At 48.4% G+C, this 26651-nt stretch overlaps 1 protein-coding gene across 2 annotated transcripts in view; it reads left to right on the top strand.

Annotated features, from left to right (window-relative positions):
* Positions 1 to 420: 420 nt before the first annotated feature.
* Positions 421 to 26651, top strand: part of FOXP4 (forkhead box P4) — a 142086-nt gene continuing 115855 nt past the window's right edge. Inside the window, exon 1 of one of the 2 annotated variants that reach the window (XM_084611193.1) lies at positions 421 to 766. The gene's annotated coding sequence lies outside the window, so the exon portion shown is untranslated. Of the gene's footprint in view, positions 767 to 5245; positions 5325 to 26651 lie in introns of those variants that run through there. The other variant, XM_084611195.1, reaches the window with a different exon arrangement.

Here is a 26651-nt window from a genome sequence, read left to right as displayed (position 1 = left end):
ATCAGTCTAGGTGCCACCTCAAGAGAAATAATTATGATTAATAAAACAATAATCATAATGGAACAGCCGGGAAGAGAAATGAAACCACCCCGTAGCTTGACCCCTTCAAGTTTATTCCGACGCTGTCCCTATTCAGCAGGATCCAACCCGCCGGATCCCTCAGACATAAAAAGAAGAGATGGGTTTCCTTTCCTCTCCTTCCCAAAGCCTCCCCTCCCCATCACCTCTTCTTCCCCAATGTGGCGCCTTCCTCTTCCCTCCTCCCGGCGCGGTGGGGTTGGAAATGTGCTGCACCTGCTTTAGATGGATTATGGTAGAAGTGGAAGTAACTCTCTCGCTCTCGCTCCCACCCCTCCCCTCCCCGATCTCAAGTCACATCTCCCGTGCGGACGCAGCCCCGCTGATTAGCGCCCGCTCTGCCCGTGTGAATGGGACACAGGGAGAGGAGGGCGCAGACGGACCCCCCCACCCTACCCTGAGCAGAGGAGGAAGAGGAGCCGGGGTGGGGGGAGGAAAGAAGAGGGAGCCCCCCCCCAAGAAGTCATCCAGCAAAGGGGGGAGCTGGCAGCACCCCCGGGCAGTGCGGTCATGAGGGACCGGGTCTAGGGGTTCTTCCCCGCTCTGCCCGAGGCGGCGAACTTTGGGGACCCCCCCACCCCCACCCCGGAACTGGAGAAGTTTCTCCCCCCCCCAGCGGAGATCTACCCATGCCCCAAGCGGGGGGTTCAAGTTGAGCCTTGTTTCCAGCCGCTGTCGAGCCAAACAGGTTGGTGGGGTTGTGTGTTGTGGTGTTTCGTGTGTGTGTGTGTCGCTTTGCGTTTGTTGAACTCTCAAGGTGGGTGAGTTTCAATCGCCAGGTCTCTTCCCCCCCCACGCACCCTTGCAGAGGCGGCCTGTTTACACCGCCGCTCGGCTTCCCTCCCCTGAAATATTTTTCAGCCACTAACCCCAGAAAGTTGCTAAACAGGCTGAACAGCTGTTTTCTTTCTTTCCTCCTTTCTTCTTTGCAGAGGCGGGGGTGTGGGTGTCTCTTTTAACAAACAGGTGGGGGGTGGCGAGAGCTGCTCGCGCGCTGGGTGCCCCAGTTCCCTTTTTGTAAAGGAGGAGGAGGAGGAGGGGGGGGATTGCAAACCCTTTACCAGACATATATTCTTTCCTCGCTTTGTTGTTTCGAATTGTGTACCCTTCTCGTTTGAACCGCCCCCGGAGTAGCGAGCCCCAGGAATCTCCCCTGCGCTCCGCCTGGCTTCGCCGTCCGCGGGACTTCTAGGGGTCGGCTCTTAGTTTCCCTTCGGGGAGGGGGAAAGACGGGGCTCGAAGTTAAAGGCTTTGTAGCCTGGTCTCCCCCCCCCCCCCCTCCGGCAGCCCTATCGATCGCTTGGAGCGTTGGGTCCCAGGGATCGCGAAGGTGCATCAAGGAGCTTCCAGACAAAGAGAAATCTCTGTCAGGAGCAACTTTTCAGCTGAGACTTTGCATGGAAGTGGCGTGAAAAGCGAGGGATTTGGGGAGCGGGATTTTTTGGGGGTGTGTGTGTATGAATTGTTTATATTGGGGACAAGGGAATGAAATTCAGAGGGGGGGAGAACTGGGACAGCGTGTGCATGGCGGGGGGGGGGTGGAATTGGAGGTACAGTATTGATTTGCCTTATTTTGTGTGTGTGTGTGTGTGTTTCTTCTGGGTGCCTGGAGGGGGGCGTTATAGGAGACCGCTCCTGGGGTTTGGGTCGATCAATCCGCCCTGGGTGTGTGGCATTTGCTTTGCGGGGAGGGTCTCACAGTTTGCTCTGATTGACAGGATGGGCAGATTCAAAGTTATTCACATGTATGGGGCTCTGAGTAGAAAGTGTGTGTGTGGGGGGGGGGAGGGCATGATGTGGGGACAGCTGTATTTCTGCCCACCTCTCTCTCAACCGCACAAAGCAACTTTCCCTGGGAGCCGGGAGGCCTGTGGAGATGAACAGGAAACTTCCAACAAGAAAACCAGCTCTCTGGCAGTGTCTTTCCTGTTGGATTCTCCACTCCAAGGAAACTTTTGCTGACAATATTTTTTCTTTCTCTTCAGTCCCAGAACCTGCTCTGCTCTGTGTTTATTTTTAATGCTTGCCAAGGGAGTGGGGAACATCTTGTGAATTAATTACTTTAAAAAAAATTAACCTTGAGAAATAAGTGTTTAAATTAGCCGTCTTTCTGCTAGGGGAAGTAATGCAGAATAACCTCAATAGCTATTGTAGTTCAGTGTACTTTGCGGGGACATGTTGCATTTGGTCTTCCTTTGTTGGTACCTGCCTTTTTATTTCCCCCCATAGGCCGTTTTATTTTAATGTTGTCTATTGCTGAGTGTTTTAAAAATAATTTCAACATAAAACCTGCTGATCTGGGCCATGTGATGTGCCAACAAAATAAACTTCCCCCTGTTTAGAAATAAATCAAAACAAAACAAGTTTTAAAATCTCTGCAAATTTCCTAAAGAAGCAAACTGAGCCCCAACAAACCTTAAACAACCCGCAGAGAAATTGTTCCACCCATGAATACCCTGATTGGTGTGAGATTAAAATTAAAGTATTTTAAAATATTTATCTAATAAATAGAGAGCAGGCAAAAATAAGACTAAAAACAAAATAGGATTTATATTGATTATTAAAACTTACAGGGCAAGGATTCTAACTCAGCCAGCTGTACAGTGAAATTCCACATTGTGATTTGCTTGTGCACATCTTTCCCCTAATGGCACAGTTTGTGAGCCTTTCTATATTTCTTTGTTTTAAAAGTGTGATGAGGGCTTTGGGGGCGGGGGGAATCCCTAAAACTTTCATACAATGCATGGTAGTCTGTATGAGGGTGTCTAGCTGAACCCCTGTAAACCATCGCTAATAACAATCATTTGGAAAGGGTTTATTATTAAGTACTATTCTTTAGGGAGTTCAGAAATCCCAGGCAGACCTTGTTTTAAAACTACTGGCTAGTTGGTGAGGGGTGTGAGGACAATTCTGGTCAGTTGCTTTCGTCAATGGAGCGAATAGCTTCGTTTGAGACAAATTCCAAGTGCAAACCTTGGCAAAATTAATGATTTTTCGGTTTGTTCAAAATTGTCTTCCCCGTCTTGAGCTTCTGTCTGCTCTCTTCCCTCCCTCTACCCCCCTTCCCCCCCTCAAAAAAAAAAGTTTAGTAAGTGGTTTGTTAGCAGCAGATTACTCTGAATATTTCTTTTGGGGATAGGGAACTGTTTTGAGTTGGCAAGCACATTTCTAAGGTGTGTATGGGGGAAAACAAGTGGGCTGTAATTTCAGTTAACCTTTCCATTTGGGAATGGCTTTTTTTAAAAACAAAAAGAAAAATGTATCATTTTTTCTTCCCTCCTCCCTCCTTTTTTAATTCAAATAAAAATGTTAATGGGGAGAACAGGAATAATTTATGAGTATCTAAAAACTAAACTTCGTTTGCACTGTTACTCAGAATAATGTTCAAAAGCACATATATTTAGAGAAAACACACTGTGATTTCTCTATTCCTAATATAGTGCTAAGGAATTAGAGAGGAATTTCAGCACAGATTCCTATCCAGGATCTGTTGCCGGCTTGAAGTAACTGATCAGCCCAGATGAGTTTTGCTTTGGAGACTAAAATGTACGTACATTTGTCATTTACCACAGTCAGAACCAACTTGGTGTCCGATTAAGACCTCACTTTACAATACTTTTGGAAAGGATGTGGGGTATACAATTAAAATGTTGTTTTCTCCATTAAAGGGGGGTGTTTTTAACCTAAAGTAGAAGTGAGTGAAAATTCTTCCTGTGAGTTTAGAAATTTACACAAGAAGTGTATTATGCTGGAGAACGGGCAGTTTGGTGTCAAATCAATACACATCTTAGACAGACCGTGTGAGGCTGGCAGTTGTGTATTTGTGAGTGAGTTTCATGCCCTACTAATATTGTTGACTAAACATAAGTACATCTCAGATTTTAATGAAATCAAATTCACTTTTTGATTTTATTTTGAGGATAGTCTGTTTTTAAAATCAGCCTTGCTTATGCACATGCAAAAATTATTTGTCAAATGTAGCCCCCATTTTTTTTCCCTAAATCAAAACCTTTGAGAGTTCAGGATGGAATAGGGTGAACATAAGGACGAAAATTGTATGTGCTGACCGAGTGAGTCGGGGAGCATTTGTCAGTTCTCCGAAGCAGTCAGATGGTTCTAATTCCAGTCTTTATTCTTTACTCCTTGTGGAGCGGGGCTTGAAAGGGGAGACTTTCTAAGCCCCCACATTCCCTGTATTTTAAAACATTTGGGCTAATATTCTTGAGTTGCTATTTTTTATTATTATTAAAAAAATCGTTTTCCCCTTCTATCTTTGCTTCTGTAGTGAATGTGGGATTCTAAAGTAGAGAAGAGGAAACCCTCTGGTTAAAACCTGATGCAAATAATTTGTTTTATGCTTTGAACTGATGAGGATACTAAAAGCAAAACCACTTCTATCGTATGGGCCCCATTTCAGAAGAGAAAGTTTGACTAGTCTTGGCTGGGGGGGAAATAATCTGAACGTCATGGAATATCAAAAATGCACTCAAACTCCATCCAACCTGTCTACCCTGTTAAGTGTCTAGATGGAGAGTGATGGGGTGCATCTCTGTGCTTTCCAAGATTCTGCTGCTGGTGTTAAGTGAAAATGTTCCGTTTGCAGCGAGATGCACCCAGTGGACTGATCTATCCCAGCCCGGTTGCTTGTGCACCTGCAAAGGAAGCTAGCAATTCCTTCTGCCGGTCCCCAAGCTGATGGCTTCAGAAAAAGCAATAAAAAGGAGTATGCACAATACATCTACTATTCAGAATGTCGTGGCTCAGTGAATCTAAGCAGAAAAGTTGTTTGTTTGCCTCTGTTTTGGGGAGGGGAAAAGAAAGTAAGATGCTAAGGAAAAATGTTTGGGCCAAGTAGATTTTTGTGGTTGTTGTTGTTATTCCTGAGTGGATTTACCTGGAGCAGAGGATTTTAAAATAAAATCTATTAAACTTCTTGATTTTCATGGGGAATTAAAATGAACAATAATAATAATAATAAAAAAAATCCAGCAATGCAACACCGGAGGAATCTGGTGAATTTCTAATTCAGATTCTCCCTTCTGAAAGAAAGGGCTGAGTTTATTTAAAAATTGGCGTGATCTATAAAATCGAGTGACACTAAAATATCCACTTTAGACACGTTGTCGCTTTCTTTTCTAATAACCAGGCTGGAATCCAAGTGCACTTGGTTGTGAAGTTCTTTCCCAGAGAGCCCTAAGAGCTTTTCTTTTCTCATGGTGGATCGGGGATGCTTTGAATCTGATAAGGTTTGTGTCTCGCTAGGGGGCTGGCTTTGAGTCTTTGCGGGGGAGGGGTTGTTTTTTGTTTTTTTGTTTGCTGAGTAGGTGCAGAAGGGGGAAGAGGTACAGCAAAGATTTTCCCTTTGTAGCAACAAGGTGTGTGTGTGGGGGGGGGATGGAGTGGGGGGGGCGAGCGCTGTGGAGCGGGAGGGCAGTTCTCCGTCCTATAGAAAGGAGGGATAATGTGTCTGCAGCTTTCCCCCCTTCTTCTGCATTCATTTTTTTTTTTTTGAGGTTTTGTTTTCCGACAGGGAGCGAAATTTTGTAGCCTCGCTCCCATGTTTTTAAAAAGAGTCTCTTATTTTCAGCCCAAACAGCAACCATTCTCCCCAGCCCTACCCTCTGCTATCTGTATTTCAGTGGAGATAAAAGATGTCATTCTCTTTCCACCTCCCAGCCCCTATTTCTAGCTGGCAGGTGTGTTGGAGAGGGTGGGTAGCTAATGAATATGCCCTTTGCAGCAGGGTTAGGAGAGGACTTCATGACAGGCTAGGTTTCTTGCCCTGTGTTAACAAGGCGACTTACTGCCATGTATGTACCTGGTGGTGGTGCTTCAGGGGATTGCAGTCGGATAGGAGAATCAACCTTTACCTCTGCTTGTGGTTTGGCCTTCAGGCCAGAAGGAACTCTTACCTGTTCCCTTTGGGTGACCATGTATTTTAGTCACCCCCCCACACACACACACTCACACACACTAATTTGCTACACCCCAAGTGTCCTTAAGTCATGTTAACAGTCTGTCTCTATCACCTGCCACTTCTTAAAGCGATAACTTGGAAATTCCACTCCTGTTCTCTTTGATTTTTAATCTCTCTCTGTTTGGCACTGGGGCATTGTTAAACAGAACAGGATGCCACCTTTCCCTCACGCCTCGGGAGAACTGGCCACATGGGAGATTAAATACACACCTCCAGAGCTGTGTGCTCAAAGGGAAGAGGAGTTCAGTGGTACCCAGAGGGGGGGCGTGGGACTCTGTAGATACACTGAGAGCAGGGAAATGCATCCAGCCTCTGCAGAAGAGAGAGAACACTGGTGTATGTGACTTAAAAAAATCACCCAAACTTGCCCTAAAACACACAAGGGTTAACTGTGCGCTTGCAAAGTCCTCTTTAAAATATTTGAGATGACATCAACCTTGCAAAATTTGTTGTCATTTTCGGTGATTTTCTTCTATATCTGTTCGTTTTTTTTTCTTTTACCCTCCACCCTATATCAGGTCATTTCGCTCATTCTTTAGAACAAGCTTACGCACCGGGGTGCTGGTTCTTTTGGTACCCCATAAGCAACCCCTTTTGCTCACTAGAGATGGAACTTTTGTTTTATAGAAGTGGGGAGAAAAGGTTTGGGGAGTGGTTTGTTTTTCAGGTTGGGAAAAATCCTGTCTGTATCTTTTTCTTGGAGTGAAATTTACCCTCCAGAAGAGGAAAGGCAGTTGGGGAATGCAAAGAGTTGTTGATTCTAAAAACTTGTTTGTAATTTTTTTTTTTAACTGAAAAGAAGAAGCGATGATCTAAAATGCAGGGGGAACAGCAGTGAGTCTGGTTTTGTTAAATCTCCTTTCCCCTTCTGAACGAAGCCACTTCAGGGGATCGAGCTACTGTTGCTATCGACCCAGCAAAGCTTCATGGGGTGCAACATCTTTCTTACAATCCATGCTTCTTCCTCCTTGTCCCCACCCCAATGCTTTAATGAGTCAGACAGCAACAGTGGGGAGGGAGATGAGATACAAGTGGTGGAGAAAAAAGTAATTTCATCTGAGATCTGGGTGAGATGGAATATAGGGCACAGTTCATGTTTCCCCCACCCATCCCCAATTTTGTTTTGTAAAGATCTTGCTTCCCTGGTTGAAGAGAGATCCTATCTAGGGATAGGATGGTAGTTGTTAAAGGATTGCACTAAAAGTATTGCACTGGGACATAGGTACCACGTAGCTATGCTCTTATGTAGACAGAGAAACTGTCGAGCCCCGTGTTCATTAAGTGGCATGCACAGTGTGTCTGGCTTCTTAAAATTGTGCCTAAAATCTGCTTTTGCCCAGTCGTGAGTTTATCTTCTCTCTTAACGGAAACTGGTATCCGTGTTTACTCTCAGCTGCAAGTGCCTCCTGTGTTTCATGCCCTGGCAAGTTGGCAGACCGAGATCCTTTCGCTCGGCTCACCGACGGAAACCCTCCTGGTAGGTCGCAGTTGCTGGATTCAGAGGAGCAGCCGCAATTTCTTTTTTTTTTTTTTTTTTTTAAATTGATTTTCAAGGAGGGGGTTTGCAAAGTGGAAGGAAAATTTTGCTGCTCTGCTGGTTTGTGCTGAAGCCGAGAGCTCTGGTTCCGGTCGTATGGCTTCAGTGTGGGTTTGCCGTAGCGAAGAGTGGAATAATACAACTTTTTTCTTCTAATAAGAGAACTTTGAAAACCGTAGGCAGCTGTGAAAACACGTGAGGGCCCTTTTTTTAAAAAGGTAGTAGGGGAAAAAATGCCATTGGGGGGCCCTGTTTTGGAGGTCACTCGAAAGCGGTTTGTTCTGCCTCCCTGACAAACCTCACTCGCGTGACCTCAGCTGGGTAGAGCGTGGGCATTCTCTGGTGGTTAAATTGCTGGACTGTGAGTCGGGACCTGGGTTCTGCTCCTCACTCTGCCTAAACTGATGCGAGAGTTATGGCAAGTCCCTTCAGCTTGCTTAGCCAGGCAGTGTAGTTAGGGTGACCAGATGTCTTGATTTTTTTAGGGACAGTCCCGATTTTTGTGTCTTTTTCTTATATAGGCTCCTATTACTCCCCCACCCCCATCCCGATTTTTCACATTTGCTGTCTGGTCACCCTAAGTATAGTAGGGATAAGGCTGTTGACCCGTTCAGTTGAAAGGAACACTGGAGCTCTAAGGGCGAGGGAAAATTCCGTATTCTCTCCTTCTCTATGTAAATATAAGAATGTGAGGGGCTGATGTACATTAGTGGACCAGATTCTTTTCTCATACTACTGAAATCAACGGCTTTACTCTAGACTTACCTTGGGGTACTTTAGAGCAAGATTTAGCCCTGGCTCCCTGTATCTAAATAATGACTCTGAGCGGGCTGGATTTACACAGTAAATGCATGTGTATATGGATATTATGTAGGAGGCACGGGGAATGTATTGTGTGTGTGAGGCAGAGAGGTTTGGATGGGCAACATGGCCAAGTATCTAGTAGATAGAATGAAGGGTGTACTGGGTGTCAGGCACTGGTTCAGGATCTCTTGGCATGTGTTACGGCTCCCGTGTGCCCTGAGGAACAAAGCAACTTAAGCACACGTGAGGCAATTCCATCCCCACGTTCTCTGCGCATGTTTTTGTTCAGGCCCCAGCACTTCCGTTCAAACAGGCAGAGGGAGAGGCCAGGTTCTTAAGAACTGTTAAGAAGCAGAGTCCGCGCCATGGATCGCCAAGGCACGGGCAGTCCGGAGCGAGATGAGCTGCTCCCTTATTGCAGACCGTGTTGAAATAACAAATTTCAACACCACTCAGGTCGCTTGCAGAATAACTAGATTTATCTAGTGGGATTTAATTGCACTGAGGTTAATCAATACAAAAAGTTTCAGCACTGCACACACCCAACCCACCGTCCAGGGCAACAACCCTGATTGAATGCACTTCCCTTTCTCCTGCCCACCCTTCCAACCCCGTGCCCCGATCCGACTCCAAAACTGGTGGGAAGTCATGCAGGGCTAGAATTCTCTAATTGCCCTTCCTGATCGGAAGGCTGTATTGGCTCCCCGTCCTGGCTGGCTGGTTGGTGGGGGGGCTGTGACTTCGTTCTGCAGAACCTTATAAGAATATAAAAGGAGATGCGGCCTTGTGACGAAGGCACTGGAGTGGGACTATGCGTATGAACCATGGGGTCCTGATCACGGGATGCTACCGTAATGCACAGGTGATGCTCAACTCGGCTGATGGAGAGAGTTGATCGCAGAACCCCACAAGAATCTAGGCCAAGATCTGTACAAGCGTGTTTGGAGCTGAGGAAAGAGTGTATTCAAATTCTGTCTGTCTAGGCATTTTATCTCATGGCCCTCATTTAGATTTTTCTGCCTGCGAGTCGTTGGCAAGCACAGGGTGACTTTACTCAGACATACTCATTATTCAGAATCCATTTGCCCAGTGAATTTCCGCAAATCATTCTTAGTCTGTGGCTTGTTTGCAAGTATGTTGAAATTCAAGCTCTGTCGGTGGGTTTCAATTGGATGTGGAGAGTCACGCGGTATTATTTCTGCTCTCTGATTGGATAGGAGCTACTCATGGGGTCGAGTTTCTGGCACGAACGCTCCTTGTGTCTTGTTTTTTACAAGTTGGTCATTGGCTCTCGGCAAACGTTCCTTGGGTTCTGTGAACATTTCTGCTCGGGGAATGCAGCCATGTTGGTGGAAAGGGGTGTCCGACTCTGAAACAGACGGTTTCATAGCTGGACCGTGTCTTTGGAGAGGTGGACATGCTGGCTTTGGGTGGCCTAAAAGTGGTGCCAGCAAGCGGCCGGCCATCAGCTGTGTAAATCGACTGGCTTCTGCTGGAGAGTTTATCCAGGGCCGTTGAAAGCAGCACATCTCCCCAGTGACATGACCTTTCTCCATCTCCTAGTGGTGGAATGGCAATGTCTGGCTGGATGGAGTGTGACAATCCCACTCCTGTGTCCTCTTATTCTACGGGCCTTCCCCTACTAAGGCAGGCCAAGTGGAATGCAGCACTGCCGCGACCCACCGGCAAAAGGTCCTGAGGCCTTCACCTCGCAGCGGGTGTTAGGCCCTAGCATGGCCTTTCTCCCACCCACCTGAGTGCCCTGTGCTGGGCAGTGTTTGTCCTGGGTCTTTGAAAGAGTTAACGTAGCCGTCGGCCTGCAGGAGAGGCCCACCAGGTCTCCCCAGCGGGTGGGCTGACTTGTGGCAAGAAATACCAGGCAGAACGGTTTCTTGTCAAGTGTCAGTGGAGCCTTCGCCTCCTCCGGACCTGGCTCCTGGGGATGGGAGCCGAGGGAAGGGAGACTGGCTGGAGGAGCGCAGGGGCGGCGGATGAGAGGAGACCCAAGGATGCTGAGGGGCAGGAGGGGAGCATGGCGTTTTTAAGAACCCACGGCAAGCATGCTGGGAAGGTCCCAAGCGTTGGTCCTGGCCCTGCCCAGCCCAACAGCTGCCTTTTGCCAGGCTCCCGTTTCATCGGGAGGCCCTGTCTCCCTCCTGGTTTCTTGGTTTCAAAGCTAGGGCCTGCAATGCCTGCTTAACTGGAGGGGAAGAGGGCCTTATCCCGTCATCTCACATAATCCTGCCTCCACTGTAAAACTCCAGCAGCCATCCAGGCCAAGTCCAGGGAGAGATGCCTGTCTCAGGCTTCTTCTGGGTGGGGAAAAGGAAGGGGAAGGCATTTCTCTCCCTAGATCCCTGAACTTTTTTTCATTTTAATTCCTAACTGAGCTTCGCAGCTAGCAGGAGCCAGATGGTAGCTTAAAACCACCTCCCACCAGCATCAAATAATTTATTGTTGGAGCTCCCTCTTTTCTGCGTTGGCAGCCATGGGACCCAACAGGTTGCTCATTTGAGTACAGTGCCCTGGCTTCCTTTCTTCTCCTTGTTCTTTGCTGGGGGAGATTGATTGAGCTGGTGGGGGGGGGGGAAGGCGTGATGCCAAGATGTCTGCCCACCGGTTGCTTCTTTTTATTATTCTGAAGAATAAAGTCTCCCAAATGATCCCCCTCTAAGTGGCAAGAAGGTAGTGGGGGAGGGAGCAAGTCCCTGAAACAAGTAGTAATCCATAACAATGAAAGCAAATTAGTCCAGTTTAAAAAACAAAACAAAACAAAAAAAAACCCCTCAAACTTTTGTGGCTAACGAGGCAGGAAATGTGGATTTTTAAAACACACTGCGCCAAACGCCTCCACAATAAACACTTTCCTTGGTGAGATGGGCTCGGGTTGGGGGGAAGCCACAGGCTTTTAAAATTAAGATGCGCTCCTTGCCTTTCGTCAGCTTGATTTCCAGCGTATTCTCACTTTCCCTTCTCCCCTCTTTTCAGCTTCCCGCGGCCTCTGACAGAAAATAGCTTTCACTTTGGAAGGGAGAAACTTTTATTTGTTTACTTCCACAAGCAAAAAATCTTTAGTGGGTTTTTTTAATGGGCCCAGGGTGGTATATTCCCACTCGCCCACCCCCAGCAAAAGGAACTGATGTTTGGACCCAGCTCCATATATAAGCAAAGAAAAAACGATGTGAGATTTTGCTTCTCGATGGAGCCCAGATGTTCGCCATTAATAAATTAAAACCTCCAATATAAACGACTTCTGGTTTAAAAAACAAAAGGCGCATTTGTTTCCTATCATGCTAGTAACTCTGGTTTTGAGGGTTGTGTTGAGGGGGGTGAGTCGAGGGACGGGGGAGACAGTATTCCTCAATGACTCCTTGGTGTGTGTTTGAGGAGTATTCTGTATTTCCTGTTGCTCTGACTTCATTTCAGCATCCTTTCAGAATTGCTGTGCTGCTCTAGAGCTCCCCCACCCCACCCCGGGTTGTCTTGGTTTATAGTCCTTCAGATTCTCTCTCTCTCTCTCTTCCCCCCCTTCACCCCCCGGCTTTAAAAATTAGCGGATTGATTGTGGTTGTATTTTTGGAAGCTTCTTGTTTAGACGATGAGACTGCTCAAGCAGACGTGCCTGGCAGTCTGATTCAGAACACATGAGACTGTGGGGACAGGGTCTGTTGAAAACCTTAAGGTAAATAGATGCGAAATAGGTGCGAAATGCCCCAGCGGTACTTAGATACTGTGGGCCAAATTCCCTGCTGGTGTAAATTGGGGCTGCTCCATCGATGTCAATAGAGCTGTGTCCACTTACTCCAGTAGTCATAAACAAGAAGTATTTTTTCACACAACGCACAGTCAACCTGTGGAACTCCTTGCCAGAGGATGTTGTGAAGGCCAGGACGATAACAGTTCAAAAAAGAACTAGATAAGTTCATGGAGGATAGGTCCATCACTGGCTATTAGCCAGGATGGGCAGGGATGGTGTCCCTAGCCTCTGTTTGCCAGAAGCTGGGAATGGGCGACAGAGGATGAATCCCTTGATGATTCCCTGTTCTGTTCATTCCCTCTGGGACACCCGGCATTGACCACTGTCAGAAAACAGGATACTGGGCTAGATGGACCTTTGATCTGACCCAGTATGGCTGTTCTTATGTAGAGAATTTGGCCCACTGATGATGAACATGTTGGAACTGCCTAAGGGAGATACTGTACTGAGTTCCAGCAGAAAACTCACTACACTTCCAGGTGGCTTTTTAAATATCAAACCCAAATATTTATGGACTGCCAGGATGCCCAAATACACTTTACCAAGTCAAAATCCCTGTGTGGGGGAAGCTGGGATCCCATCCTGCAGTGTATTTTAGCACTGTTTCGATCTCTGTGACCTTGCCTCGGGTGCAGCATGTCCGATGGCTCTGGCTGGGACATGCTGAGCTGTCCTTGCTGAATAGGGCACCAGGGGAAGCACTATGAGTTTGTAATGAGGAGGGAGCTAGTGAATTCCACTTGTAGACCCCCCACTGCTGGCTTTGATTTGGCTGGGGGAGATGATCTGCGGGATCTTGGTCCGTTGAAACCGACTCCTTCCGCTGCCAAGTGTGTGGATCTGTTGTCTGAAAGGTAGAGCGTTGCGGTGCGGGGTGAGACTTGAGGGGTTCAGCTTCTTGGATGTTGAAATAGGGCTCTGACATCATGTGCCCCCCCACCCCCCCACAACATCCCTGTCCACGTGGAGCCTGTGTCTCATCAGTAAGGGGACAGGTTGTTCGGCCCTCTCCTTGCGGACCATCAGATGGCCCTCTCCTTGCGGATTTTCCCCTTTCCCCCCTCCCACCCCATCTCCCAGCAGCAAGGGAAGCATGGTCTCTTGTCCATCCCCGGAGGGTCCAGCCAAGCAGAAAGGGCTTGTCAGCACCCTTGTACTCCAGAAGGGGAAACATGCTGCTTTGGAAGAGCTCCTAATCCGAGACTTCTGTTAGCCTTCTGTAGCGAGCCACAGCAGAGGAGGAGAATAGATCCAGGATTAAGGGATTCCCAGTGGGCTGTGATTACACTGAGTTGGAAGAGACTCAGATCAGAACCTCAGGTCTATATTAGCCATCACCCCACGCCCCCCAACATACTTCCTTCAAGGGAGAGTTCAGGTCCAGCTCCAGACCGCACAGTTCATTCCTAAACCTTACCGTGGGCCCAAACTTCAGAGAGATTTGGGTCTGAATTTGTCCTCCTGGCTCCATCTCTCTCTGCTGCGGGGGCGACGGGGAGAGACTGACTCTGAACCCTGCGGTGACCTAACCTGCCTCCCTTTACCTGGACGGACAAGCTGATCTAGTGCAGGTTTTTCTGTAGCTGTGGTATCCAAGCATCAAGAACAGGCAAGAGCCTTTCTCCATACTGCCCTGTGGGGCAGGAATAGATGATAGAGGATCATTGCTCCTCCTGGCTCAGCATTATTCTGCTTTGGGACACGGACAGTTTCCCCTATAATGGGGGTTTCCACTATCCCTTGGGATTTTGACGGCCCCAAAATTAGGGGATGTCTGATCAGCCCCTCCCCATGCGGCTCTCACAGAGGCAGCCGAACCTTCCTTGCTTCATTAGAAGGGGGGGTGAAACTAAAGCAGCTTCGTTGTGAGTGCCGATTTCCCTCCGGGTTTCAGAGCTGACGGAAAAGAAGCTCTGAAAGGCTGGTCTGTTTAGAAAGGCAGTAAGAGAAAGTTTAAGTCCAGTGTGGGTGCGGGGGGGGGGGGGGCGGCAATTGTTCAGGGATTGAAGCCAGTTTTGGTGAAGCCCTGAAGGGCAGCACCATCTAGTCAATTACCTGCTGGATGATGGGCGTGGCAGCCTCCCACCCAGAAGCTGGCGGTGGAGACTTCTGGTGCTGCTGAGTTTTTGGCCTTGCAGGCACGTGCCCCTTTTGCGCAGTGCTGTGGCTCCTGACAGTAGCAGCTTCCAGCCGCCTCTGGGGGCTGGTCTTGTCGAATATGGGGGTACTGAGCGAACAACAGAACCTGTACCTAAAGAAGGCCAGTGGAGAGGGAGACAGTCTTGGCTTAATTCTTTACTATAGTGGCCAGATCGGGCTCTGTGAGCGGGACCCACGTCTTGCACACCCCCCTCCCCCCCAAGAATTTAAATCTGCGATGTGACTTGTCAAAGTGCACCCCCGCCCCCCGGAAGGGATTGTAAGTGCAAAGAGAGCGATGGGAGCAGCATTTCCCTGGGCGTAAGGTGGCCAGAGGTGGCTGCAGCTGGAGGGCGAAGGTGTTGCGCGGGGGGGGGGGGGGCGCTGTGTGTGTATCTGTCTAAATTGTTGCTAGGGTGGAAATTCCCTGGCTTTCTCTCTGAACAGCTTGCTGTCGTCTGTCTTGTTTTGCAATGATTTGAAGTTGGAGGAGGGAGGGCTGTGTGTCTGTCCGTCCCTCCCTCCAGCACAGCAGCCTCCGTCTGTCCCTCTCTCCCTCCAGCACAGCAGCCTCTGTGATCTGATCTGGACCATTTTCCTAGGGACGACTGTCTTTTTCCCCCATACCTTGATCGCAGGGATGGTCTGTCCTCTTCTCGCTGCTCTCTCTTGTCAAAGTTCCCCATCCTGGTCTGGTCAGCCTGGGAAGCAGTGAGTGGACAGGGACCTTACCCTGGAGTTTTCCTCCCTGGAGCCCTTAAAGAGGTTGAACACCCTCCAACTTGTGTGCTCCAGGCTTCCCTGCATCTAAAGCAATTGCCAAAGAACATCAGTTGAGCCCCAATGCAGCAAAGCTTGTGCTTAAGTGGCCATAAGCCTGCCTGGCTTCCAAACCTCTGGGGAGGAACCATCAACCCTGGTAGCTGATTGCCCTCCTTGAGTGTGTGTGCAGAGATGGGATTTGACTTGCCTGGGGCAAGAGGTAGCCAGCGAGGAGACTGGCCCAAGCACAGGCTCAAGGACAGGATGCTGTGCTGATGTGGTGAAAAACACTAGCCCGTGTTCTGCAGGATTCTCTCTCCTGTTCTTGTTTGTGGCACAATCCCATGCTCAGGTTCATCCTGCAGCTTTTACATGCCCGTAGGCTGGGATTTTGACAAGGACAGGGTGCCAAAGTCCCGATGGGCTCCTTTGGGAAATCCCAGCTGGCTTGCGTGTGTAAAGGCTGCACTGGGTCCGGTGCCCAGGCAGTCCCAGCCCATCTGGGAGCTCTGGGTGTGGGCAAGAAATGCGAGCTAGCAATGCTGATGAGCTATCTGATTATTTCAGTGCCAAGAGGTGTGCTGGGCTGGCTGATGGAATCGGAAGACCCGGTCCCTACTTGAGCTGCAATGGGATGCATAATTTCTGATCGGAGTAATGCCCGACAGCCCCGATATGAATAAGGCCCCATTGTGTTCTGTGCCATAGAACTACATAGCAGACCGTCCCTGTCTTGAAGAGTTTAGCCGTGGCAAGCGAAGGGAACACATGCAGGGGAGGGGATGGGGCGAGGGTGACCTGGGTAACAGCTGCACTGTAACACGGTTGCTCAGTCAGGGCCCGCGTACCTCTTGATGTTTTGCTTGCTGCTGGTAATTCTTATCAACTGGCATTGGGAAGAGGAGGCATGTGTGGGGTGGGGTGGGGAGGTGTTGACGTGGTGGACCTGGGTTGGGAAGGCATCCCAAGGAAGAGGCGTGCTGCATAAGGCCTAGAGTTGGTTATGGGAGTGGCAAACAGGACTCAGAGACTGGTGCTTTTGAGGTACAGAGGTACCTGCTTTAGACACGGAGACCTCAGCTTTCATGCTAACCTCTTTTATTATTATTCTCCTCCCCCCCACCCCCAATCATCATCCACTCTCATTCATCTGTTTTGTCTGCCTGGTCCTGACCGTACCAATTCTCTGGGATGAGAGACTGTAGTCTTCATTCGCCGGTACCGTGCCTAGCACCATGGGGCTTGATCCCTGGTTGGGGTTTCTAATGCAAACGATGACTAATCCTCCTCTTGGGGAGGAAAGGGTGGAACCGATATTCTGTGTAAACCCAAATGCCCTTTTCTGCCCCTGACACCTCGTGTGCCGGGAATTGGTGGGCAGTGACGGCAGGTGGAGACATGATGCAGAGTGTTGCGGCTTGCGAGCCATGCATCGTAAATTAATATTTTAGAGAAGGAGCCGATTTTTCCCCTAAAAGGAGAGCGATTTCCCCCCCACCCCCGGTAGGCTCTGAAATGAGGATGTATCTGTAATGCCACACTGCTGTGGTTCTAATAGTGACACCACATTAATGGTAATAATCCCTTGGAGTTATACGGTGTCTTCCATCCTGAAGCATTTTACAGACTACATGGAATAGAGGGATGGCTTCACCTGCTGAAATGCAGCCACCTCTGGGGTGGAATGCTGGTAACTACCTCCCTCCTCCCATTTGTTTAATGTTTGTGCATCATTAAATTCAGCGTGTTAGGAAGCCTCTCTTCCTTGGGAGGCAGGCTGGTCCAATGGTTAGGGTGCTCCAGGTTCAAATCCCTGCTCTGCCACACTCTGCGTGACAAGTCACTTAGTTGCTATGTGCCTCGGTTTCCCATCTATAAAATGGGAATAATGTTTCCCCTAGTTCACAGGGGCGCTGTGAAGGTAATTCCTGTTAAAGATTGTGAGGTGCTTCGATCCTAATAGGGGTCTCATAAGTACCTTAGACCTCCAATGCTGTGGTATTCGACTGTAAACTGAGAAGGCGTAAAAGGCCTTTATGTCTTTGGCTTCTCTAAATGGCCAAACTTTGCAGTGGGAGTCTGAAGGAGGGGATACGTCTTCACCAGCTCCGCATCCTATACCTGGCAATTGATGTAGCTTGCCCTGACCGTGCTCCGTGGTGGAGAGAGGTCTGTGCATGCCAGGACTGCCGGTTGGGCCCCCTTCTCTCTCCCTGGTGCACGCACACGATGGAAGTGGGCAGGAGCATTGTCAGTGCTCACACGCATTGTCACGCTTGCGCAGGATCAGTTGCGTGGCAGGCGGCAAAGAGCAAATGGCTGGGAGAGGGGAGGGTTGTTAGACGCTCAGCCAGATTCAGCCTTGATGTCATGAAGCCCAACTCCACACAGGTCAACAGGCCCTAAATCGGACTCTTGGACCTGCCTTGGCTCCGTTTTGGCCTGTCTGTCTTCAAGGCGGTGGGGTTCGAATATTGGCAATGCACTGGTCCCAGCTCTCTGCTTTGATGGGGGCAAGGGTAGGGAGGCCACCCAGCTGTGTTAACCCCTTGGCTGCTGCTTGTCTGGAGATGGGACTCGGCAGGGCCAAGTTTTCGGAAAAGGGCTGGGAACGTTGTTTGCTCTTAAGTGAGAAGCGTAGTAGGTGTGGCCGGGAGACGCTGAAACTTCTGTGTGTGTGTGTGTTTTCTGCCATCCGCCAGCCTCCGCTCGCAGGTGATCTACATAGCTGCCTCCCACCACTGCTAGTAGCCGGGAATGGAGCCTGTGAACCCTCTCTGCAATCGCTTCCCCTGCTAACAAAGCTAGTGCCTCTGGTACCAATGACAGGTAGCAACACGTGCTCTTTCCTCCTCCTACCTCTCTCCCCTCCCGCCCCCCCCCCTGCTGCCGAGGTACTGCTAAAACAATGAAAGCTCTCCCTTTTCCCCCCAGCTCCATCTAGTAGATAGCCACATCATCCAAGCCCCTGGACGGGGTTTCTTTCCCCTAGCTAAGACATCACCTCTTTTCTGAGCCCTGCCCCCCCTAATTTTGAACTCCCATTCCCTTCCCATGTACTGCAGCCTTTAGACGTTGAAGGGAGTGAACTGTCCCCCATATTCCCCCTTTCACCCCCTGGGTGATTACCACTGAGAGATCATTGTAGCGCTCCTTGTTGGTTATCAAACAGGTGACCAGGAGAGTGGGGAGGACAACATCGTAAATTTACAAAGCACCATGCATCCCAAAGTTCCTTGCTACCTTTACAGATATCTACCCACAAACTGCTTCCCCTAGGGTGACCAGACAGCAAATGTGCAAAATCGGGACTGGGGTGGACGGTAATAGGAGCCTATATAAGAAAAAGACCCAAAAATCGGGACTGTCTCTCTAAAATCGGGACATCTGGTCACCCTAGCTTCCCCCAGCTACTGAAATGCAGCCACCTCCGCGGTAGAATGCGGCAGCTGTTTTGACAATGCACAGCAGCGTTCTGCAACAGGGCAGGAGCAGAGAGAATAGTGGGATCCAGCTGAACCTCGAGAGGGCATTTCAGGGAGACAGAACACAGGTAAAGAGAGACTCCAGTCTGGGTACTGGAGGCCTAAATCTCACTTGCATTTAACTTTATCGTTTTGGTTGTGCACCGCCGTCCCCATCTGGCCGTGTGCTTGGCTGGAGGGTATAATATTTGAAAGTCACAAAGCTTAGGGAAGTTCTAGTTTCCCCTGTGCTATATGTAGGACCTTGCAGATTTTTAAAATAACCCACCTGGCAGAAAAGGCTCTTAATGCTACAGCAGGTTTGGGGTGTTTTTATTAAGCTTCTTTGGCAGCTGCAAGCTTCTTCAGTGGGGGCTAGAGGTGGACACACGCCACCTCCTCAGTGTTGAAGCTAGAAGGGTGGATCACAGATTCTGCTGATTGAGCTCGGCAAATAACGAATGTCGTGGTCCATTGGCAATTTTGAAAAGTGTGTGTGTGTGTCGGGGTGGGGGAATTTCTTCAGGTTGGATCTAAAATGTTTGTTGAGTCAAAAAGTTTTGTTTTTGTTTTCTCCGGAGTCCAACAAAGCCCTTTGTTTCTGTTTGGACCAAGCTTTTTTTTTTTTTTTTTAAATGTTGTTGAATTATTTAAAAGAGTTTGGATGCAAAGTGGTTTCAAACCAAAAAACTGGAAACGTTTTGGTTTCGCACGATGTTAAAACATTTTGATTCTCTTGGAATTGTTTGGCAGGTGTTTTCAGAACAAAGCAGTGAAATTGACATGAAGGGCTGAGACTTTGGGGTACTGTCAAATCAGCATTTCATGCCAAAGAAGTTGTGGCTGAAAAATTTGTCCCAGCTCTCAACAGAGGTTGGGCACATTCGGTGGCATATTGCATTGCCTGAAAAGTCCAGCACAAGTGGTACTTACTAATATAGATAACTAGGTCTAGGTGGCATTGGTGGTCTCGTTTAATGGGTGACTTTGCATCTGTAACACCTGTCTTGGGATATTTTAGGAGGTGGGGGCAAAGGGCCCTCCCTTCCGAAGCCTTGATCGAAAAATGACTTTTGATCAAAAAACCTCACAATTAGAAGTGGTGAAAATGTTATGCCTTTCTTCCCACCCCTCTCCCCCCCAGAATAACATCCTTTTGGAATTAAAAGAGGGCTCTTGCTTCAGGGAAACAATCAAGAGTTCGGGTTGCAAGACAGAAAAATGTTTCTGGGGTGTTCTTTGTTTTCTCATATTTTTTGATATATCAAGGCCACATCCAACAGATTCTGAAGAAAAACCTCCATTGAACTGAGGCTGAAGCATGAAGCATGAAAAAGCTGAAGCATGTCCTTTTATTTATTTAGTTTAAAAGCCAGTAGGGGCTTTTTTAGTTACCAGCTGATGTGATCTGTGTTAAGCAGTAGATCACATCTGTAATCTCACCGAGTGATTCCTGCACTGAGCCCATAACTTTAGACGGAGACTGAGCTAGAGCATAGTTTAGGAAACCATCCGCCCTGTATCTAACATGCGCAGGGTCGGATGGGGTCGTATGCTTCAGCTTGCATTCTTGATGCACGAGCCTGACTTCCTGCACCTTTCCCAAGGCTGTACGTTTTCTGTGCTTTGTGTTCTTAGACGTTCAATGCCAATGGCCCAGTGCACCCCAATTGCCTAGCTTTATGGCGTCTCTCCTCTGCTCCCCGGGCCTGTCCCCTCTCTCTCTCTCTCTCTCTCTCTCTTCGCTGCTCTCAGGGTGGGGTCTGCACTCTTCGGGCCAGACTTGCCAAGATATTGAGCACCAAGCAGACTCTTTACAGCTGCATTTCTCCCAAGAGCTCCTCCCGCAACGTGCTGGGCCCTCCTGAAACTCTGCCCCCAAGTGACGAGTCTCTTGTCCTTTAAGCCTCTTGTTCCATCTCTCCCCTATCCCTTTGCCTCCCTTTTGGTTTCTCTTATTCTCGTCTGTTCTTTCCCTCCATTGGTTGCTGTCCCTCACCTTGCCGTGATCCCATCCCTGACTTCTAGGGCTTCCACCTAGGATCTGGGTTCCCTGGGACTGGGAGCTTTGCTGGTGCCCTCTCTTCTCCCATGAGCACACCCTTCTTGGGAGCCTTCCTCCGCTCAGGTATCTGCTTGTCCTAAGAGTTCCCAGGGTGGTGGGAGGTGCAGCGCCGGTCCAAAGCCCTGCAGGAGCAGACTTGGCAGCATGGCTGAGTGCAAGAGGCAGAGCGCATCTTAATGAAGCATCAACCACGGCGAGCTGGGACGCTTCTGTGCGGCCCCTATCTGCCTAGCACAGAGCTATGTAGCCTTCCTCAGCCCTTCGCTGTTGGCATGTGCTGGCGGGGAGGGGACATTTCCCTTCTCCACTGTCTCCGGCCTCCCATCCTTAGCGGCGTTCTTTGAAGTCACAGATGGTTCATGGCAGATCCCACCAGGACGCGAAGCTGAAGCAGAACTCCCCCCGTCCTAGTGACATGCGAAGCTGTTCCCCATAAGATGCAGAGCGACCAGAGAACTGCTATGTAACCCCTGCTGGGGTGTGCCGGGGCGGAGGGGCACTGCAATGGTTGGGTCATCGAGTGGCGTCACGAGGCTGTTCCCGAAAGAAGGCCCGGGGGGAGCGAAGCTGGGTGGGCTGGAGTGAGGCAATGCTGCTGCCTGAGATTTTCTCGTCTGATGCTCAAGGCGGGTTGTCTTTCTTGGCGATTGCCTGGGTGGCATGTCTGTGGTGGCATGAGGCCCATTCAAAATGGCTCCACGTGCTGGTCCAACAGCTGCTGTCCTGAACGGGAGGGGTGGGTGGTCCCTCCTGGCAGAGGACTCCTACAAATAGCGAGCCTATGTGTAGGTGTGAGCTCCCCAGCTCTAAAATTTGGGGTAAATATTTTGCAAATGGTGACATTTACACCTGTTATCAAGTGGATCATCAAGTGGATCACCTTTGGATCCTCTTTGCCTTCAGTGGAGTGGCATCCAGTTGTAACGGGGCTAAATTTAATTGATGTGACTGTGACTAAGGCGTGCAATGGAAGGTAAGCATGTGTTTTCAAGCACTTTGCCGAATCTGGGCCTGACCCAGAACCTGTGGCATTGAAAAGACTTTATGGGACTGGATCAGGCCCGTAGAAATCAGTATTTTCTGGTATATGCATGCGTCACTGGTAACGGGGTAGCCATGCAGGACATCTCTTGTGCATACATGCAGAGATACTTAAACCTGGGTCCAGACTGACAAGCGATCAAAGAATTTGTGTGGAATGTTGTTCCAACGTGGGCTGTATGTAATGGTATGCAATGGCCAGAGTGATGTGTGGGTTTTAAACTGTGGCACCTACCAGGGCCGCCCCCCCCCCCCCTTTTTTTTTTTAAGAAAAGTTTGAGGACAACACGTTTGTAGTTGTAGGATTTTTTTTCTTATGCTGATCATTTCAATCCAACTTCCAAATAGGATTTTGAGGAGGACATGTTCAATGCGTGACAGACTAAAGGAAAACGTCCCTTCTGATCCAGATCTGGTGTGGTCCATAGCTGAAATAAACTAGAGAAAAGAGCTGAATAAGGCTGTGTCCATGGGCCTGACAACGTGATAAAACAGCCAAGCTTCTCTTGTGACTCCAAGCCCTGAATTCGGACTCCATTGATGTGTGTTTGCTCTTCGCTGACGGCTACTTGCCGTGTGATTCATGTACGACGTATGCTTAAGATACCATTCGTGTCCGTATATGTATACATGCATGTTGGCGCTATTCGCGGCTTTCTGTCATGTTTAGCCATGAAATTCTGGTTAATCCTCTTGTGGTGTTAATCCTCACTTGGCTCAGAATATTTACCCTTAAAACATAAGTGCTAAAACTGGGAAGGCAAAAGAAGCTTCCTTTTATTTTTTTTTTGGGGGTGAGGGGAGAGGGGCTTTGCATATTTCATGTCCCAGTCCCTGTGTAAATGGAAATAGCAGGTCGCTGTGACTGGGATCCTAGGGCATCTCCTATCTATATTGGGAGAACCATATTTTTGTCTTTTTTTGTTTTTGTGTGTTGGTTTTTTTTTCCCCCTGGAGTTTGGATTTTTGTTCCCTCTGATTTTTTCCTTTCCCTCGTTCATTGTTGTTTTTTGTTAATTAGGTTGTGATGGGGAACTGTCTCTATCCAAAAACAAAACCGCTGAGAAATGCCGCCCGCCCCTCCCCAAGTGTATATGCGCACGCGTTCGGAGAGAGATGGTGGGGAGGGTGCTTTTTAAAAAAATTTCTTCATAAAGCTCCTTAAAAGAGAAGCCCAGTCTCCCCACCCCCGACGCTGCCACCTCCCCTCCCACCCCCCTAATTAAACGATTTGAATTTTCACGTTAACTGCTTGGCGCTTCCTCGGCGCCTCAGATGATTAGAAAAGGATATTCATTTATGCCTTTTAAACGCCGCCCCGATTAAAATCAGAGAGATTTTTTTTCCTTCATCAAAATCTAACATCCTTGAAAAATTAATTTGATGCCTCTTGTTATCAATTAATTGAATCTCGTTGGGAAAGAGGCTTGTACGGCGGGTGGTTAGAGCTGGCCCTTCTGTTCTTAGCTGCTTCCCCCCCACCCCTTTTCCCCTTCTGCGGCTGCTTCCAAACACTGTGACATTATAAAACTCTGTCGTCTTTTTTTATTTTACTCATCTCATAAAATAAAATGAATGAATAAAACTTGGTCTCTTTTCCCACCCTCCACCCCCACTCGCTTGAGTTCTCGTCTGAAAGGAAAAACCTCTTCTCTTGGCCTCCTTTCCTGTAACTTCATGGGGGCGGGGAAGGGGGGGGGGCGAGAAGGAGAACTAAAGTTCGTGCCTTAGCAATTCCGCAGTGTAGCAAAGCAGCCGGGGTCTGTCTGTCTCTTCCTTTCTTTAAACGGGGATATTGGATGTTTCATTCGAATCTCCCTCTTTTCAATTAAAAGCACTCGGCTCCTTCTCTTAAACCCACTCCATTCTTCTCCTCTGTCTCTGCAGCCCGAGAAGCGATTTTCCTTTCTTTAATATTTCAGCTCTTCCCCCGAGATGAGCTGGCTGCCTTTTTTTTTTTTTAATAGACTCTCTCCCTCTGTATTAAACTTTTCCAATCTTTGCCCCTCCTTTCTTTTCCCCCTCTCACCACCTTAAACAAAAAAAGGAAAAAGTTAGAAAATTAAAACCTGGATTTTTCACAGGTTATTTAAATAATAATTAAAAAGTAGAAGAACTCACTTCATTTTAACTTTCCTTCTCCTTTCTATGACTCTGCCAAGTTATTTCAAACTTGGATGTCTCCTCGGTTAATAAACTCCCTGTTAATACACTCTTGGGAATTGGGGGATGTTAGTGGGGGAGTTTTAAACTGATTCTAACTGGTGTAAGAACATAATGGCCATGCTGGGTCAGACCAATGGTCCATCTAGCCCAGTAGCCTGGCTTCTGACAGTGGCCAGTGCATGATGCTCCAGAGGGAATGAACAGAACAGGGCAATTTTGAGTGATCCATCCCCTGCCGTCCAGTCCCAGCTTCTGGCGGTTTAGGGACACCCAGCTCATGAGTCTGTGTCCCTGACCATGATGGCAAATGGCGATTCATGGACCTATACTCCGTGAATGGATCTAATTCTTTTCTGCTAGTACTTTAGGCCTTCACAAGATCCCCTGGGAACGAGTCCCGCAGGTTGACTGTGCATTGTATGAAGAAGTACTTTCTTAGGTTGGTTTTAAACCTGCTTCCTGTTAATGTCATTGGGTGACCCCTGGTTCAGGTGTTCTGTGAAGGGGTAAATAACCCTTTTTCTCCACACCAGTCATGATTCTAGGGTCCTCTGTCACATCCCCCCCTTAGTCATCTCTTTTCTAAGAGAACAGTCCTGATCTTTTTAATCTCTCTTCAAACGGAAACTGTTGCATACCCCTAAATTTCCCCCCCCTCTCTGTACTTTTCCCAATTCCAATTTTTCTTGTTTCTGAGATTGACTGACTAGAACTGCACGCAGTATTCCAGGTGTTGGTGCACTATGGATTTATATAGTGGCATTGTGATATTTTCTGTCTTCTCCATCCCTTTCCTAATATTCTCTCAGCTGTGTTGTTTTTTGGGGACTGCCACTGCACATTGAATCGATGTCTTCAGAGAACTAGCCACGAAGACTCCCAGATCTTTCTTGAGTGGTAACAGCTAATTTAGACCTCATTTAGACTTTGTTCTCTCATGGGTACCCTAGTCCCGTTCAAAGTAACTGAAGTGAGAAATCCCTGTGGTATTAACTTCAGTATGAATGACTGCCCACCACGCTTGTTCAGCCGCTTTGCCCAACTGCTGGCTGGCCCCTCTTCCTCTTGGATAGCCGATTTTGGTGTCTTTAAAGGAGTCTGGATACCCTGAACGAACTTCCCCTTTGGAGCATTTTCAAAAAAATCCTTTAAATTATACCTATTGTCCAGTTTGTGTGAGACTCTGTTGCTGGAGAGTGTGCATAGAATGGAACGCTGGCAAACAGTAACTGAGATCCCTGAAGTTTGGCGTCATCTGTTTATCTGCAAAGCAAGCTTAGCTTTCTCCAAGCTGCCTGCCCAGAGCTTGTGGGATAATTCATCCTCGCTGCCTGTTTTGATATCTCTGCTGGAATGTGCCCATGAGAAGGGTGGCTTTTGTGATTAGTCTTGTGGTGGCAGCTGGGGCCCTGTTGTGCTAGGTGCTGTACAAATACGTAGTAAGAGACATTCCCTGTCTTTAGAGTCTGTGTAGGAAAGCCTAGGAAACAGCGCACAGAGTGAGGAAGTGACTTGTCTGTTATCCCACAGCAGATCAGTAGCAGAGCAGGAATAGATTCTAGCTCTCCGGCTTCCCACACAGTGGCTGACCCACTGGACCCTGTACAATGTGAATTTTGCTTCCATAGGGACTGGAGTGAGATCACCAGACTTGCTTTGTAGATTCACTGAATAATCTTCAGCTGGTAGCTGTCATTGTTCACTGTAGCTGAACTAGGGTCCTAGAGGTGAAAGGTGCCATCTCCCATTACCAATCCGCAGTGGGCCATCTAGTCTCGATTTTTGTCTCCCTAAGGGGGTGTGAACGTTGCTTTGCGGCAGAGGGCTACGGGTCGAGTGGCGACGCTGCCTCCTTAGAAATGTGAGGGCAGCAGGGCTGTGTCCTGTAGCTTTGTGGCTTTTTGTTGAATTGAATTTCCACTTGCACTTCCTCTGGGAGGAGGGCAAGTGGCTCTCTCAAGAGCAAACGCCCCGGGCCTACTGTAAGCTCCTCCTACTTGATATGATGGAGAACAATGAGCCCAATGACAGGTTTCAGAGTAACAGCCGTGTTAGTCTGTATTTGCAAAAAGAAAAGGAGGACTTGTGGCACCTTAGAGACTAACCAATTTATTTGAGCATGAGCTTTCATGAGCTACAGCTCACTTCATCGGATGCATACTGTTTCCACAACAGTATGCATCCGATGAAGTGAGCTGTAGCTCACGAAAGCTTATGCTCAAATAAATTGGTTAGTCTCTAAGGTGCCACGAGTACTCCTTTTTTTTTTTAATGAGCCCAATGCTCATCCGGTGTAAATTAGCATAGCTCAATTGAAGTCAATGGAGAGACCGCCAGCTATAATGCCCCACCGTTTCCCTCCCTGCTTCTCTGGATCCCGCTTGCTAGGAGCTTGCTGGCCTTTGAAGCCTGGGGCCTTTCTCAGCTCCTTCCTGCCAGGAGCACTGCAACCCTCTGGACTCAGGAAGGGGTAAAGATGGATCATTAGAGCTTTAATCCCAGTCTTTTTGATCACTAGTCGTAGGAGGAGGGTTAGCCTCTGCTCAGAAGGGGAGAGGGTGGGTAGGAAATGGTGTGTCATTGGTCTAAGTACTCTGTCTACAACCTGAGGGATGAAGGACTGAGCTCTCATGAACCTGTCTCCCTCTACCCTGCTCTTAGCTGTGTAGCCTAACTAGCACTTACCTACAAGTGACAATTGCTGTATCTCCAAGGTGGGATGGTCGCATTTACCCCCACTTTACAGCTGAGGACACTGAGGCACTGGGAAGGGACAAGGACTTGCCCAAGATCACACAGTTGGGTTAGGGGCTGCCCCTCGATAGATTATAAACCGGCCATACACTGGTGAAGCTGTGTAG

This window comes from Lepidochelys olivacea (assembly GCF_965140295.1).
Source record: "Lepidochelys olivacea isolate rLepOli2 genome assembly, chromosome: 21".
NCBI classification, from domain to species: domain Eukaryota; kingdom Metazoa; phylum Chordata; order Testudines; family Cheloniidae; genus Lepidochelys; species Lepidochelys olivacea.
Note: the sequence above shows the minus strand (reverse complement) of the source record. Positions and strands in the feature narration are given on the sequence as shown.